Here is a 14737-nt window from a genome sequence, read left to right on the forward strand (position 1 = left end):
TTTTTTTTATCATAATTATTAGATAAGGATTTTTAACAAATTCTAGCTGAGCACATGCAGAAAAAATTCTCATTATTTCAATTGTTTTTTAAAATAAGTTTTTTATTTCCAAACTTTTCCAAATGATCATTACATTTACATTTACATTTTATTAACGCTTTTTCCAAAGCGACTTACAAGTGAGGAATACAACAAAGTCGTCATGACGAGGCAAATAGACAAGAAGTGCTCATAATACAAGTTATAATTATTGAATCATAATGATCATAATTATCGAATAAGGATTTTTAATAAACAATTTCTAGCTGAGCATGTGCAGACAAAAATTCTAATTTCAATTATTAAAAAAAAAAAAAAAAGATTTAATCATTTGCAATAATGAAATGAGAATTTAGTAATTTCAATAACTTTTCAGACAGACATAATCTTTGGATAAGGTTTTTTTTTTTTTTTTTTTTTTTTTTTTTTTTTTACAACAATTTCTAGCTAAACGTGTAAAACAGAAACCCAATATAAAAATGATAGAAAATAACTTTTTAAAACAAGATTTAATTGTTGATGATATTTTGATGATTTTCATTTTGACATTTTGATGATTTTTCTAAATGATCAGATAAGGGTTTTTTTTTTAACAATTTCATATCTGAGCTTCTGCAATTTCATGCACAAAAATGTATTATATGAAAATGATATTTTATTTACATATATTTCCTAAAAAAAGATTTTATTAATTTCCACAACTTTTCCAGATGATCATAATTATGGGATAAGAACTTTTAAAAATCTATTTCTAGCTGTGCACATGTAAAATAATAATAATAATAAAAAAAAATCCTCTATAAAAATTATAGAAATTTAAATTACTTTTTTTGTTACATGATTTTAATAATTTCTATGACTTTTTCCAGTCGACAATAATTATTGGATAAGGATTTTTAACACATGCAGAAAAAAATCTCATAATTTCAATTATTTTTTAAAATAAGATTTTATTTCCATAATTTTTCCAGGCGATCATAATTATCAGATAAGATAACAATTTCTTCTTCTTATATCTGTCTTGGCAAAGACAATCAAATCTCAGAGAAACTAAAACGTATGCACTCAGTGCTCAAGATGCCATTCATCCGAGTGGAAAAGGAAAACAAATACTCATGCCAGCTGCTGTTATCAGTGAAACAGCATTAGATATGGCTGAAGTTAGTATGCAACAATGTGCATACGTCATAGCGCATACTTCACTGCGTCCTTGGCTTTTGCCGGGGGTCGTGATCTCGTTCCTATGGTTTCATAAGCAAATCCTTTCCACAAATGGTAGCGACGTGCCTGATTTATTTGTCGAGTTTTGTAGGACGCAGGAAAAGCTCAGGTGAAGGATGAGAGCAGGGATCTTTAACCAACGCGGCGGACAGCACAATAACTCAGTATGATTGATTTATGCGTGTGCTGTTTAGAGTTCTGTTTAAAATCTGCACTATTACACTTACCTTTGGCTCTCCCAAAGGAGCAAGCCATGCATTTTCATGTTTACAGAGCGCAGGATAGAAGTTAGATCATCTCAGGCTGTATCACACTGGCTTTAATGGGATCTGTTGGGTAGCTATTCTGGAACAAGTGGGCAGGAAAAAGTGGAACTATTAGGATTTTATAAACGAGGTTCTCTGGGATGCTTTTAATAGTGGCTTATCCAATGCTCACCCCGTTTCCAGTATAATATTTTATTTTTCTAACCTCATTGTGTTACTTTAACCATAAACTTCATTACATTTTGTTACAATTATGCTAAAAAAACTATTGGTTACAAATACAAAAATATAATTTTCACTCAAAAACAAGATTTAAAGGCACACTATGTAGTTTTCGCCTTTAGAGGTCACTTATTTAAAACAAAGGCGTAGCTTGATGACACTTTGTCTTCACGTCTACAGTCGGTGGAAAAGAATCCGATGAGACTTGGGCAGAAATCACTAACATTACTGTCGTATGAAGCAGAGTGTGACGCACAGACACGGTCCGTGTCAAATTGCATAAAATTCCTTATTTCTCTGGATTTAAACATTCTTGGAAACATTTGGCATAATGTAAGTACACAAGTCAGCAAAATATATAATACTGTTCTAGTGTTATTTGGATATTTTAATCCAAAAATGTTACATATTGTGCTTTTAATGTCTTACATTATGTTGCCTCTCAAGTAAATTTATCTTGTTTTTATATATTTTATAGCATTTTCACTGCATGGAGAAGCAGGTTTTGTTTTCCAAGAATGTTCAGTGGAGGAGGACCGTTCTATCCCAGAATGCATTGCTGTCATCATATCCCTCTGTTACGGTTGTCAAGCGAGAGTGTGAACGATAAGGTGAGCATTTAATGACTCTGTCCATCATCAAGTGGCATTTGGTTGGATTTTTATGAGCTTATTTTTGTGAATTGATGGCCTGGATATGAAATTCTCCATGTTTTTATATGAAAGTACATGTATGCTTGGGGCTATATATATATAGATATATATATATATATATATATATATATAAAATTGATCAGAATTGAGTTTAAGAAAAGTCTATAAGGACTTAAATGAATGACTATGTTTGGAATAGCATACTAACATACTACTCTTATTGTTTCTACAGTATAGTATAGGTCACAATATCCAGTATACAAGCACTCCCACAATGCAATGCGCCCAGTATTGGAACCACATGTATCATTTTTAATAATTTAAAGTCAATTTTGAGCAATTATATATTTTGAGTATTATAATAAATGAAACATTATTTGGTAGTTGTCACGTACAAACACGGAAACTGGCAAGTAGATCCAAGTGCAGCTTTTAATAAACAAATCCAAGATCATAGTCGTCCAAGCAAAAGTCATAAATCCATCAAACAGTCCATAACAGAAACAGGGAAAATATTGTTTATGTTACGCCAGTGACATAAAACAAAACCTCGATGAACAACGATGAACAACTGAAGTATAAATAGACAGACACTAATAACATAATACAAGACAGCTGGATGCAATAACGGAATAATGAGTCCGGGAAGTGGGTTATGGGAAATGAAGTCCAAGTGATGAAAACCAAAAATCCAGGTTGGAGTGCCCTCTAGTGGCAGACAAGGGCACTCCCAGTAATGATCATGACAGTAGTATAGTAATTATTATAGATATATACACTGCTGTTCAAAAGTTTGGGATCGGTAAGATTTGTAATGTTTTTAAAAGAAGTCTCACCCTTGTAACCAAGGTTACATTTATTTAAATAAAAATAAATAAATAAATAATACAAAAAAAAAAATCATAATATTGTGAAAAGTTGTACCTTTTTTTTCAGTATAGGTGTGTGTGTGTGTGTGTGTGTTATAATTTGTGGAAAAATATATTTTAGTTTTATTATTTAAAAATGTATTTAATATTACATATTAAATTATTAAAATGCAAAATATCAACATTCATATCTATTTATTTTTAAGACACTAACATTCACATGCAACACATTGAGATTACATGACAACACTATAGTATACAACTGGTTAGGGTTATTAATTGTATATAAAACATTTTTTACTATTAAAAAACACTATATAGTGTATACTGCATTGTAGGCCTATTCAGTAAGTAATAAGCTTGTATACCATTCCAATCAGCATGCTAGAAATATTTTAGATTGAGGTCAGGTGTGCAGCTAAATATTGCATCATGACATTTATTATTGCGTGCATTATCATGTCTTGCTGTTATTTCAAGTTTCGCCATGTTGACACAAAATCCAGCTCATTCGCAGAGTGGCAAACGCTGAAAATTATGTAAATCGAGCACATGCACGATTAGTCAGAGGAAGATTAATTCAAACTAAATCTGGCAACCTTGAGACAAAGAACGGTGCTCTACATGGCTGTTCGCTTTTGTGCGTGTGAGATTTTTTTTCCCCACGTACATCCTTCACACAATTCATCAAGGCGAAAGGAGACCTTGTGTGTGTGTGTGTGTGTTTTACTGGGGGAGTGATGTTCCTTATTGCCCTCTGAGAGCTAATCACCATGGTGTTCCAGAGATAAATCCAAGCTTTAGATAAAAGCAAGACTCATTGTGCATAACAAACCGAGCGGACCTCCTCCCGCTTGCTCTCCACTTACTCACTGCTGACAGCACACACCCACCAGGATATCTTTGCTTGTGGAAACAGTTCTGATCTGAAATCAGTTTTGCTGCACTGGTTGTAGGTTGGGTTGAAGGTGGTGAAACTGGTCAGTAATGACATGGCAACTCACTGCAAAACAATGATTTTAGTCAAGTCAAATTTATTTGTATAGCGCTTTTCACAATACACATTGTTTCAAAGCAGTTTTAAAACAGTTGAGATTTACTATATATCACTATAAGCAAGTATACTGTATATATGTGTAAAAGAGGTCAGCTAGTAAAGAGTTGTGCGTGTAAACCTCACTCCCCTGGCCTCAAGAGGTGCACTAGTGACTGACTCTAGAGGCTGCGGTCTTTAGCGTCCTTGTTAGCGCGCTCACCTCCCATGCTGGAAGCGCTGGTGCGAATCCCGCACAGAGCAGAGTGAGGTTATATTTGATGCCATGACCCAGATGGAAATGAGGATTGGGGGGGTGAGTGTAACGAAAGCCAGATAGTAAGAGCTGTGCGAGTAAACCTCATTAACCTGGCCTCAAGAGGTTCACTAGCAACTGACGCTAGAGACTGTGGTCTTTAGCATCCTTGTTAGCGCACTCATCTCCCATGCTGGAAGTGCTGGTTCGAATCCCACCCAGAGCGGGGCGAGTAGAACCAGAGTGGTTGCACTTGGTGCCGTGACCCGGATGGAAATGAGGTTCAGGGGGTTGAGTGTAACGGAGGCCAGCTAGTAAGAGCTGTGCGAGTAAACCTCATTAACCTGGCCTCAAGAGGTTCACTTGCAACTGACGCTAGAGACTGTGGTTTTTAGCATCCTTGTTAGCGCACTCATCTCCCATGCTGGAAGTGCTGGTTTCGAATCCCACCCAGAACGGGGCGAGTACAACCAGAGTGGTTGCACTTGGTGCCGTGACCCGGATGGAAATGAGGTTCAGGGGGTTGAGTGTAACGGAGGCCAGCTAGTAAGAGCTGTGCGAGTAAACCTCATTAACCTGGCCTCAAGAGGTTCACTAGCAACTGACGCTAGAGACTGTGGTCTTTAGCATCCTTGTTAGCACACTCATCTTCCATGCTGGAAGTGCTGGTTCGAATGCCACCCAGAACGGGGCGAGTAGAACCAGAGTGGTTACACTTGGTGCCGTGACCCGGATGGAAATGAGGTTCAGGGGGTTGAGTGTAACGGAGGCCAGCTAGTAAGAGCTGTGCGAGTAAACCTCAATAACCTGGCCTCAAGAGGTTCACTAGCAACTGACGCTAGAGGCTGCGGTTTTTAGAGTCCTTGTTAGCCCACTCACCTCCATGCTGGAATCACTGGTTCGAGTCCAGCGTACAGCGGGGGTGAGTAGGACTGAAGGGGTTTAGGGGGGTGAGTGCAGTGGCGGAGGCAGAAAGTGGATGGTGGGTGGGCCTCTAAAAGTGTGGGTGGGCCACAATAATTCGCATCATCCCATGTTTTTCAACTGGCTTAATTTGGGAGGGAAAAAAAATGATGGACCATCCCTCAGTGGCGTCAATTCATAAAAAGTCAATGTATGGCAAGTTCAAATTAGGTTATTTAATATAATATTACGTGACAATATCAATTCAAGTAAATCTACGAACAAGACAAAACTGCAGAACCAACAGCACCAACCAAAATAATAATCACATATTTGTAAATAACCTGGCATGGTAAGAGGCAGCTATATGGATATATGGACTTTATTTAGCGTTCATGTAAACATACGTTCAGATTCTTCGAATGAATTTATTTAAGAAATTCATTAAAAACTGAATATTGCTTCAGCCTTATTCAAAGGCCACAGAAACATGTTCGTTTGTTACGCACTTCAATCCATTCCACACCCAACGTTCTTGGTTTCCTTCCTATTTATTAAATATAGGCAATTGGTTGATGAAACATTGATTGAATTTAAGATACAATTTCTACAAAACGAAATTAACTTTAAAGAAAGACTTACTATAAAAAAAACTTAATTAAGTGGTCAAACTCATGTCTGACCTGCTGCATGTCTCCCGACATTGCGCATCCGTCATTCTATTCACTTTTCATAATCAACATAGGTGACATTTAAAAAATAATATTAGGCTCTATAGACTAATATTTAAATATAAATCTGAAAATAACGCCGGCGCGTTCTGCTGATTTTTTTCCTCATGACAGAAAACAACAAGCCTTTCATCAAGACTACAAATGGTCTACTTTTATTCGTGTACGCTTGTACTTTTGTGAAATAAAATAAATAAAAAACGGTGCGCTTTCTTTTTTTCTGCGAGAATCTTTCTGAAACGTCTCAAAAATGAACTTAAACACAGCGTATAATTGTACCTAAAAGAAAGAAACATCTCCATTCAATATGTCTGTGTTAAATAAGAGGCGATCTTTCCATTAGAATGTGTTGTTTCTGAAATCATGGCTAGTGTAGCTGCTGTTATCATTTCTCTTGGCGCTCGTGCACATGCGCAGTCTTCACACAGACAATCAAAATGCACACAACGTGTCCTTGCACTCGATGTGCGATCACTGATGAACACCTTTGGTTTTAATGAGAAAAAAAAGATATGAGGGCGGATTAGAACCCAGAACCTCAGAAACGCTTGCCAAAAATTCTACCACGAGACCATTACATGAATTGTTGCAGTGAATTTATGTATTTATTCACTGCTGTGAAGAATCTCGGCATTAATTATATTGTATTATTAATACATTTTAGAAAACCCCTTGCACACAAATTACATGCAAAAAAAAAAATATTGCATTATCATGCCACGGCGGGCCAGACTAAACACCTATAGCTTACCTTGTATGGCTGATGTCTGTTCTAAACAAGTCAAAGTCGGCTGGGTTTTGAATTGAAGATGTTGATATCGTCATAAAATCTGTTAGTTCTCGTTCAAACGAATAAAGTTGTTACTATGTCCTGTCATCTTTGTCAAGTCGTTTTTCTTTATTAAATGCATCATAGATAGCGGGTAAGCCATTTTTTAACATAAAAAGGGTGCTGCTGGTTGAAATCCAGATATTTGTGTGAAGAACATAACTGGCTACTACTGGCGTGTGAAGTAACTGAAGAAGAGACGAATTAGCATATTCTTATTAAGAGTTTTAATGCATGAAAAAAACCAAAACAAATCAATTTAAAAAAGTTATTGAAGAATTGTTCAACGTTAGAAAATTGTTTTATAAAAAAAAACATATATATATATATATATATATATATATATATATATATATATATATATATATATTTCCCTGGATCTGACTGGGTGGGCAAGCTGTCAATCTGGCCCACCCGTAGCTCCGCCCCTGGGTGAGTGTAACGGAGGTCAGCTGTGCGAGTAAACCTCATTAACCTGGCCTCAAGAGGCGCACTAGCAACTGATGCTAGAGGCTGCAGCGTCCTTGTTAGCGTGCTTGTTAGCGTTTTAATAATAATTCAAATTCTATGAGAATAGGGAAGTCCACACCACCGCTATAACAATAACGACACAATATTGTTGAAATCACTTTCAGGATAATTTTTTTTCCAGCTGATGAATGATAATCAGCCAATCAGAATCCATCCTGCTTTAAAGAGCTTGAGCATTTAAAGTGGCATACTTCAAAACTGCATTGGACTCTTATAATAAACAGAATGTTATCATATGTTGGTGTGAACGCTAATATAGTTATCGCTATAAGCGGCGACAAAGACTGTCCCAGTTCGAAGCCTACTTCGAATGCGACCTACAAATGCATCCTTCAGTTCCCAGGCCATCAAGGATAGAAGTGGATCCTTCGCAGTCTAGCCTATCCCAAGATTCATTGCTCAAGCATGCTTGCTTGATGCGTGAGAACCAATGAGGTTCATTCTTGTGTGTTATGCAGCACATTTGAGCTTTCGCAAGAACCAATGAGGTTTGTTCTCACGCATCAAGCAAGTACGGTTGAGCTTCTGTTTATGTTCGCTGGTCAAACTTTATATGTGAATAAAAGCCTAAATTCAATCTGTTCATCATATAAAGCGACGACTAAAATTTGGACTAAACCGCTCAATTCATATGGTTTCATTTTATGATCTCTTTATGAGCTTTTTGAAGTGACAAAGTGGAAATTGCCTAGAATGTCAATGGGGGGATTTAAAATGTCTTCGTTGATGAACGAAAGTCTTATGAGTTTGGAACGACATGAGTAATTAAATTATGACAATTTTTTCATTTTTGGGTGAACTAACCCTTTAATTTTATGTTAGAAATGCTGTCAATTGAGCTTAACTTGTACTGAACCTGGAATGTTCTTTTAAGTAGGTGGATATTCTTTTAAGTAGAAAATAGGTGCATGATGCCCCCGGCAGGGACAGTCCATCATCCAGGCGTTGGGCTTCCTGTGAATGGGAGGATGCCCTGAGCCAAGTGCATGAGAGAGAAAGAGTGAGGGACTGGCACTGGGCGGCAGCTGCAAAGAGTGGCCACGGCAGCCGGCTCGCCACTGGGGATTTTTCAGCAGAGGCAGACGGCCAGGAAGTTAGAAGTGGATTGAGTGTGAGACGGAGAGAGAGACACAAACTGATGAGAGGATGAAGGAGTGGGTTTTTTTTGCAATCAGCATCTATTTCCTCTCTCATTAGTTTCAGGGGCTGTTGACTTCTGGATGCGCCTTTCATGGGTCAGTAGATCAGGGTTTTTCTGAGAGCCTAGACTGAATAGAGAAGGTAGAGTCGTGAACAGTCGATCAACGCTGTTATACCGTCCAAAACGAGGCGTGCAGGATCTATGACATTATTTATGTGCTGGGTCATGCGTGTATGCGCATGTGTCTGAATATTCTCTTGCATGAATGCTAAAACAGCTTGCTGCTCATATTTACATGAATTTAAAAGGGTCATATTTAGTGTTTCCTGTGATTTATGTTCTTGCTGAACAAAACCTATTTCTATGGGGCAGACCCTTCGGGCACCTGAGCAGAAGCATTAAGTACAGTACAGTGTGTCTAATATATATATATATATATATATATATATATATATATATATATATATATTTAAACATAAAAATTAATAGGTGGATACAAAAATCTGAAATAAATATTGTAAATTAAATACAAAATTATTGTAATTTTTCTGTCTTGTCTTCTTGAAAAAGAGAAAATCTCAACATTTTGTAGGAATCATAAAGAAAATCACACAAAAAAAGAATGGCATGTGCTGCTATGAATGTGAAATCTTTGTTCTGTTCGCTGCATATTTCATAAAATTCCTCAAAGTTCCATACTGGAAAAAAGAATCAATGGATATTGCGATGAGTTCAAACTCCAGTTGAAATCCTGATGATTCATTTTGCTCCGATTCAAGAAATCTCTAGCTTTCACTTGCAAATTTTTACCTTCTGACCGGATCATTTTTTCCATCTGCGTGGGAGAAACATCAGAAGTGCACTACATTGGCCATATCATACGGAATCAAATTTTCCTTGATGTTTTTGAGATAAAAGACTTCATTGTTCTATAAAAACACAGTATACCTTTCTCTGAAAGTCCTCCCAAGTGATAAAAAGACCATGTATTGCAACTAACCTGCTTAGTGGCAATATAGTTTTAAAATTCGAAGGTTTCTGACACCAGAAACCCAAAATATTAATACATGACTGCTCAGATTTAGTCTTTCTGCTCAGGTGCCCGAAGGGTTTCCACCATAGAAATAGATTTTGCTCAGCAAAAACATAAATCACAGGGAACACTGAGTATGACCCCTATAAATTCATGTAAATATGAACGGCAAGCTGTTTTAGCATTCATGCAAGAGAATATATATGTATACATATATAAGAGAATGTATTTTACATTGTTGCAGCACCTCTCTTCCCAGTCTGTCAGTAACACTCTGTTAAAGAGTTATTTCACCAAAAATGTAAATTCTGTCATTAATTACTCGCCCTCATGTCGTTCCACACCCGTAAGACCTTCGTTCATCTTCGGAACACAAATTATGATCTGATGGCTCAGTGATTCCTCCATTGACAGTAAGATAATTACCACTTTCAAATACCCAGAAAGGTACTAAGATATATTTAAAATAGCTCATGTGACTACAGTGGTTTATCCTTAATGTTATAAAGCAAGAAGAATACTTTTTGTGCACCAAAAAGACAAAATAACAACTTTATTCAACAATATCTAGTGATGGCAGATTTCAAAACACTGCCTCATGAAGCTTTATGAATCTTTTGTTTCGAATCAGTGCCAAAGGTGACAGTATTCGCCATCTGACTGCATGAACTGAACCGTGATGTCTGTACTGTACAGTTCGAGATGAATACATGTACCCCTAATATATATATATATATATATATATATATATATATATATATATATATATATAATATGTGTGTGTACATACATAGAAAAATACTAGTTAAGAAAACGCTTTTGGCAGGTAGGTAGAAAATGTTAGTTATTTTGTTCATTAAAGCAGCTCCCGCTTATCTCACAGTGATGCGCATTTGTCACTCAGTCATTATTAGGGTAATTGTAACCATGGCAGCAATTCTGGGATGCAGGAGTGATCTCTGACCTTCATATTTCCACGTCTTCCTCACCGATCCTCTCTCCCGGCGGCTCGCTCCGCTCTTGTCTGTCCTTCTGTCACCGCCGGATTGTTCTTTCACTGACCGCATTTCCTGCCTTGCTCATTTATCCAGAAAATGTGGCTGATTGTCTCACTCTCCCCACTGACACTGATTACATGCACAAACAATGTGTTTACCGAATTCTCCCCGTAACGAGGCGAAGCTAAGTACAATATTGTCGGTCTAATGAGCTCGTAAACGCAATATGCTGGCATTCTGTGACAATCAGCAGGCTGGCCTGTAATTGATGAATAGACCTGTAATTTTACAACGAGGCGGGAAGAACTTTTAGATGAGTACAAAGGAGGAAATTAACCAATAGAGATTGCTCAGACACACAAACAGTCACCCAAAAGCATGAATATGTGAAATGAACGCCTCTGTATTTAGACTACACTATTAATTGTTCTGGATTGTGGTGATTTGGTGTGAGAGGGGTAATTAGACAATGCACCACAACAACAGTGGGAGGAGTACAGCAGCATCGTGTTGATCAAGACAAGTCAATGTTAAGCGGGTCACATTTTTCCACTTGCAGTGTTAGAGGACCTATTATGCGCTTTTACATTTTCACCTTTCTTCAGTGTTTCATGTTGCTGTTTGAGCATGAAAAAAGAGTCTGCAAAGTTACAAAGCACAAATTATCTCTAAAGGGAGTTATTCTCTATATCTATATAGCACTGTTTCTGAACTCCCTCGCTGCATCCAAAAACAAATTCTTCCCTATATATTATGCGAAAAACGGCATGTCAACGTGTATCAAACTGCCAAAGTCACGTGATTTCAGTAAACGAGGTTTCGTTACGTCATAAGTGTTTCGAAACGTTTTGAAATTTCAATGGTTCATGTGACTTTGGCACTGATTACAGGTGATCCACACTCCAATCCAGAAGGGGGCGCACGCGGTAATGCAACACTGTTTGCTAACCGCCACAACAGGAAAAAGCGCAGAAGAAGAACAGGTGATCTAGATATGCGCGTAATCTCTCAACCAGTGTTTCAACTGCGGAAAGACATCAATAAAACATTTGCTTATCATCTCGCTTAGCATTACATTTACCTCAGGTAAGTCATTTAGTGTCCACAGCATGTTAGTTCACTAGAGAAATAAACTCTAGAGGGGAGCATTTCACTGAATATATATATTAGTTTATATATTCATTTTATTTACTTTACCTGTTTCACTGTTTTAACTTTAGTTAGTGTGTAATGTTGCTGTTAGAGCATAAACAACATCTGCAAAGTTATAACACTCAAAGTTCAATGCAAAGGGAGATATTTTCTTTTAATGAAGTGGCTGTTTAAGGACTACAACAAATGGCTGGTAGGGACTACAACAAGCTTCTTCCCGGGTTAGTGACATCACTAACTCTAAAATTTACATAAACCCCGCCCCCGGGAACACGCAACAAAGGGGGCGAGGCCATGTTGGGCTGAGTGCTGTTACCATGCCATAATTTTATGTCGGACTGCTTCACAAATGAGGGTCAATTCAATGCTGGATTTGCACAAAAGATTAACATGACGACACATGCTAGTTGATGAGTTGAATCAACTCCACAGCAACTACATAAATTTATCGACTAACCATTCAGAAACGTCCAGTTTCATTCTAAAAGTTGTAACTTCTTCATGAGTCTCTCCATCAGTGTCCGACTCCGGTTTGAACAATGTAAGGCTGAACACCGTTACTGACAATCCTCATTTTGGCTGCGAGAGATTCTCCAGCTTTGTTTTTGTTGAGCAACTGAAGCATGAGCTGTTAAAGCTCCGCCCTCTTCTGGAAAGGGGGCCGGGAGCAGCAGCTCATTTGCATTTAAAGGGAAAGACACAAAAATTGCATGTTTTTGCTCACCCAAATAGGGGCAAATTTGACAAGCTATAATAAATGATCTGTGGGGTAATTTGAGCTGAAACTTCACAGACACATTCTGGGGACACCAGAGACTTATATTACATCTTGTAAAAGGGGCATTATAGATCCCCTTTAAGAAAAATGATCATTTCAAATGTGGCACAGTGCTATTTCAGTGCTTTTGGTTGAAGTATATTGTAGGTATTAAACAAGATTTTGTTCAATACAGCAAGCAAAAATGGCACAGTTGTTCTAATGCTGTTTTGCTTTTTGGTTAAATGTTAATTAAAACAATTAAATCTTGTTTAAGAAAGTTTCGATTTGTATTGAAAAGCAAGACAAAAAGTAGGCTATTGATTTTTTTTTTTTTTTTTGGCAGTATTCTACATCTTACAGCACTCGGGCCACAACCAATTTGCACGAAAGAACCCTCAAAACCTTCAGATGAATGTTTGATCTCTCTTGCGTCAGTGTTATCATCTGTTGCATCATCCCTCGTTTTGCACTTTTCGTTTTAGTCCACCTACATTCGGCTCCCTGCACTGTCGTCCGACACCTAGGATCAACAGAACTAGAAGTCCTCGATGAGTTTCGTGCTTCGAGTCAGCGGCGTTCACCTCATAATGAGCTTATCTCTGCCATCTCCACTGTAATGCCATTGTCTGCCAATCGAAAGTGACATAAAAGAGAGTTAAGCTGATGTTATGTGGTGAATCAGGCCTCAAATAACTACGTCCATCGATCAGCCATCACACGGACAGCTGTTCCCATGGAAACAATGGTCAAGCAGAGCACTATTCTTGCTGTTGTTTAAATCAGCACATGACTGGAATTTATAATTGAAAAGCAGAGAGAGACTGGCCATCTTTTATAAGTTGTATTTGTACTTCAACTTAACTATGCATATGAGCTATATTAAGATTTCATCAGAGTTGGTTAAAATACTGATTTTCTGATTTAATTCATTTTTAAAATGAATATAAGGTTGAAGCTTCCCTGTATCATTGATTCCTGCGTCGATTTTCAGCACAGCGGATTCATATATATATTTAAATTAAAAAAAAAGAAGTTTGCAGTTTTTGTTGAGTATCTTCTTTGTTACATCATTCTGTAATGGCTTATATATGATAGGATAGGATAATATGATAGATATGATAGGAGAATATGGAGCTCATACTTGAGGAGGAAAAGACATTCAGAGGCCCAAATTGATCAAAAATAAGCAATTTTATGATCAAAGCTCTAATCAAAACATATAATGCAATACAATGATGATTGAAAGATATGAATAAACGTTACTCAAAAGCTTGATGTATCATATTTGATACTCACATTTTAACATAATTCTTCTTTTAAAAAAAAATGATGTATGGAAATGGATTTTTATAGAAAAAAAATCATTTGGATTCTATATGGAACCCTAGGGTTCTTGACTTTTTAAGTACCTTTATGCCAAAACCCTTATATATTTGGAGAAAACTTTTACTTTTTTATTTATTCATTTATTTATTTATTTTTTAGAATTTTTTACTTTATCAATTTGTTATGAAACTTGGTAAAGGTTTTTGCTTGCAATGTGAACACACAAGAAAAAAAATGGTCAAAAATGGTCACATTGGAAATTAATGGGAAACAAATTTCATCTAGTGGAAATGTTTGGTACTGCGTCCAAACAAAATCTTACTGAAAGCTTTTTTTTTTAACTCACTTGTTTAGATTTATATTTTTAGAGTAATATATGTTTTTGAAAAAAAAAGTATATATATATACAATTGAAAATAGTATATTTTTGCATCAAATTAATCTTCTAAAACGTTTTTACTTTTTAAAAACTTTTTTCAAATCAGCAAAACTCTACCAAGTGTCTTCTTTAAAAAGAGAACAAACTTAAGTCTGTGCTCCAAAACATTCAAGATTTATTATAGTTATAGTTAAACTTATAGTTTAAAAAAAAAAAGTGCTCAAAAAGTGGTTAACAAGTAATAAATGTAAGTCAAGTCAAATTTATTTATATATTCAAGATTTCAAAGCATCATAGAAGCACAGAAAAAAGGGAAGTTATAGTTAAACTTATAGTTTAAAATGGTGCTAAAAAATGTCGGTGCAGGGGTGGAAAAAACCCCCTAGGAGAAAAAA

General features: G+C 36.5%; 1 long non-coding RNA gene across 2 annotated transcripts in view; it reads left to right on the forward strand.

The window, feature by feature from the left end:
* Window positions 1–492: 492 nt before the first annotated feature.
* Window positions 493–14737, forward strand: part of LOC125247695 — a 58045-nt gene continuing 43800 nt past the window's right edge. For both annotated transcript variants that reach the window (XR_007180147.1, XR_007180146.1), the window contains exons 1-2: window positions 493–2081; window positions 2227–2359. This is a non-coding gene — a long non-coding RNA (uncharacterized LOC125247695). The remainder of the gene's footprint in view (window positions 2082–2226; window positions 2360–14737) is intronic.

The sequence above is a fragment of the Megalobrama amblycephala genome, linkage group LG15, assembly GCF_018812025.1.
Source record: "Megalobrama amblycephala isolate DHTTF-2021 linkage group LG15, ASM1881202v1, whole genome shotgun sequence".
NCBI classification, from domain to species: domain Eukaryota; kingdom Metazoa; phylum Chordata; class Actinopteri; order Cypriniformes; family Xenocyprididae; genus Megalobrama; species Megalobrama amblycephala.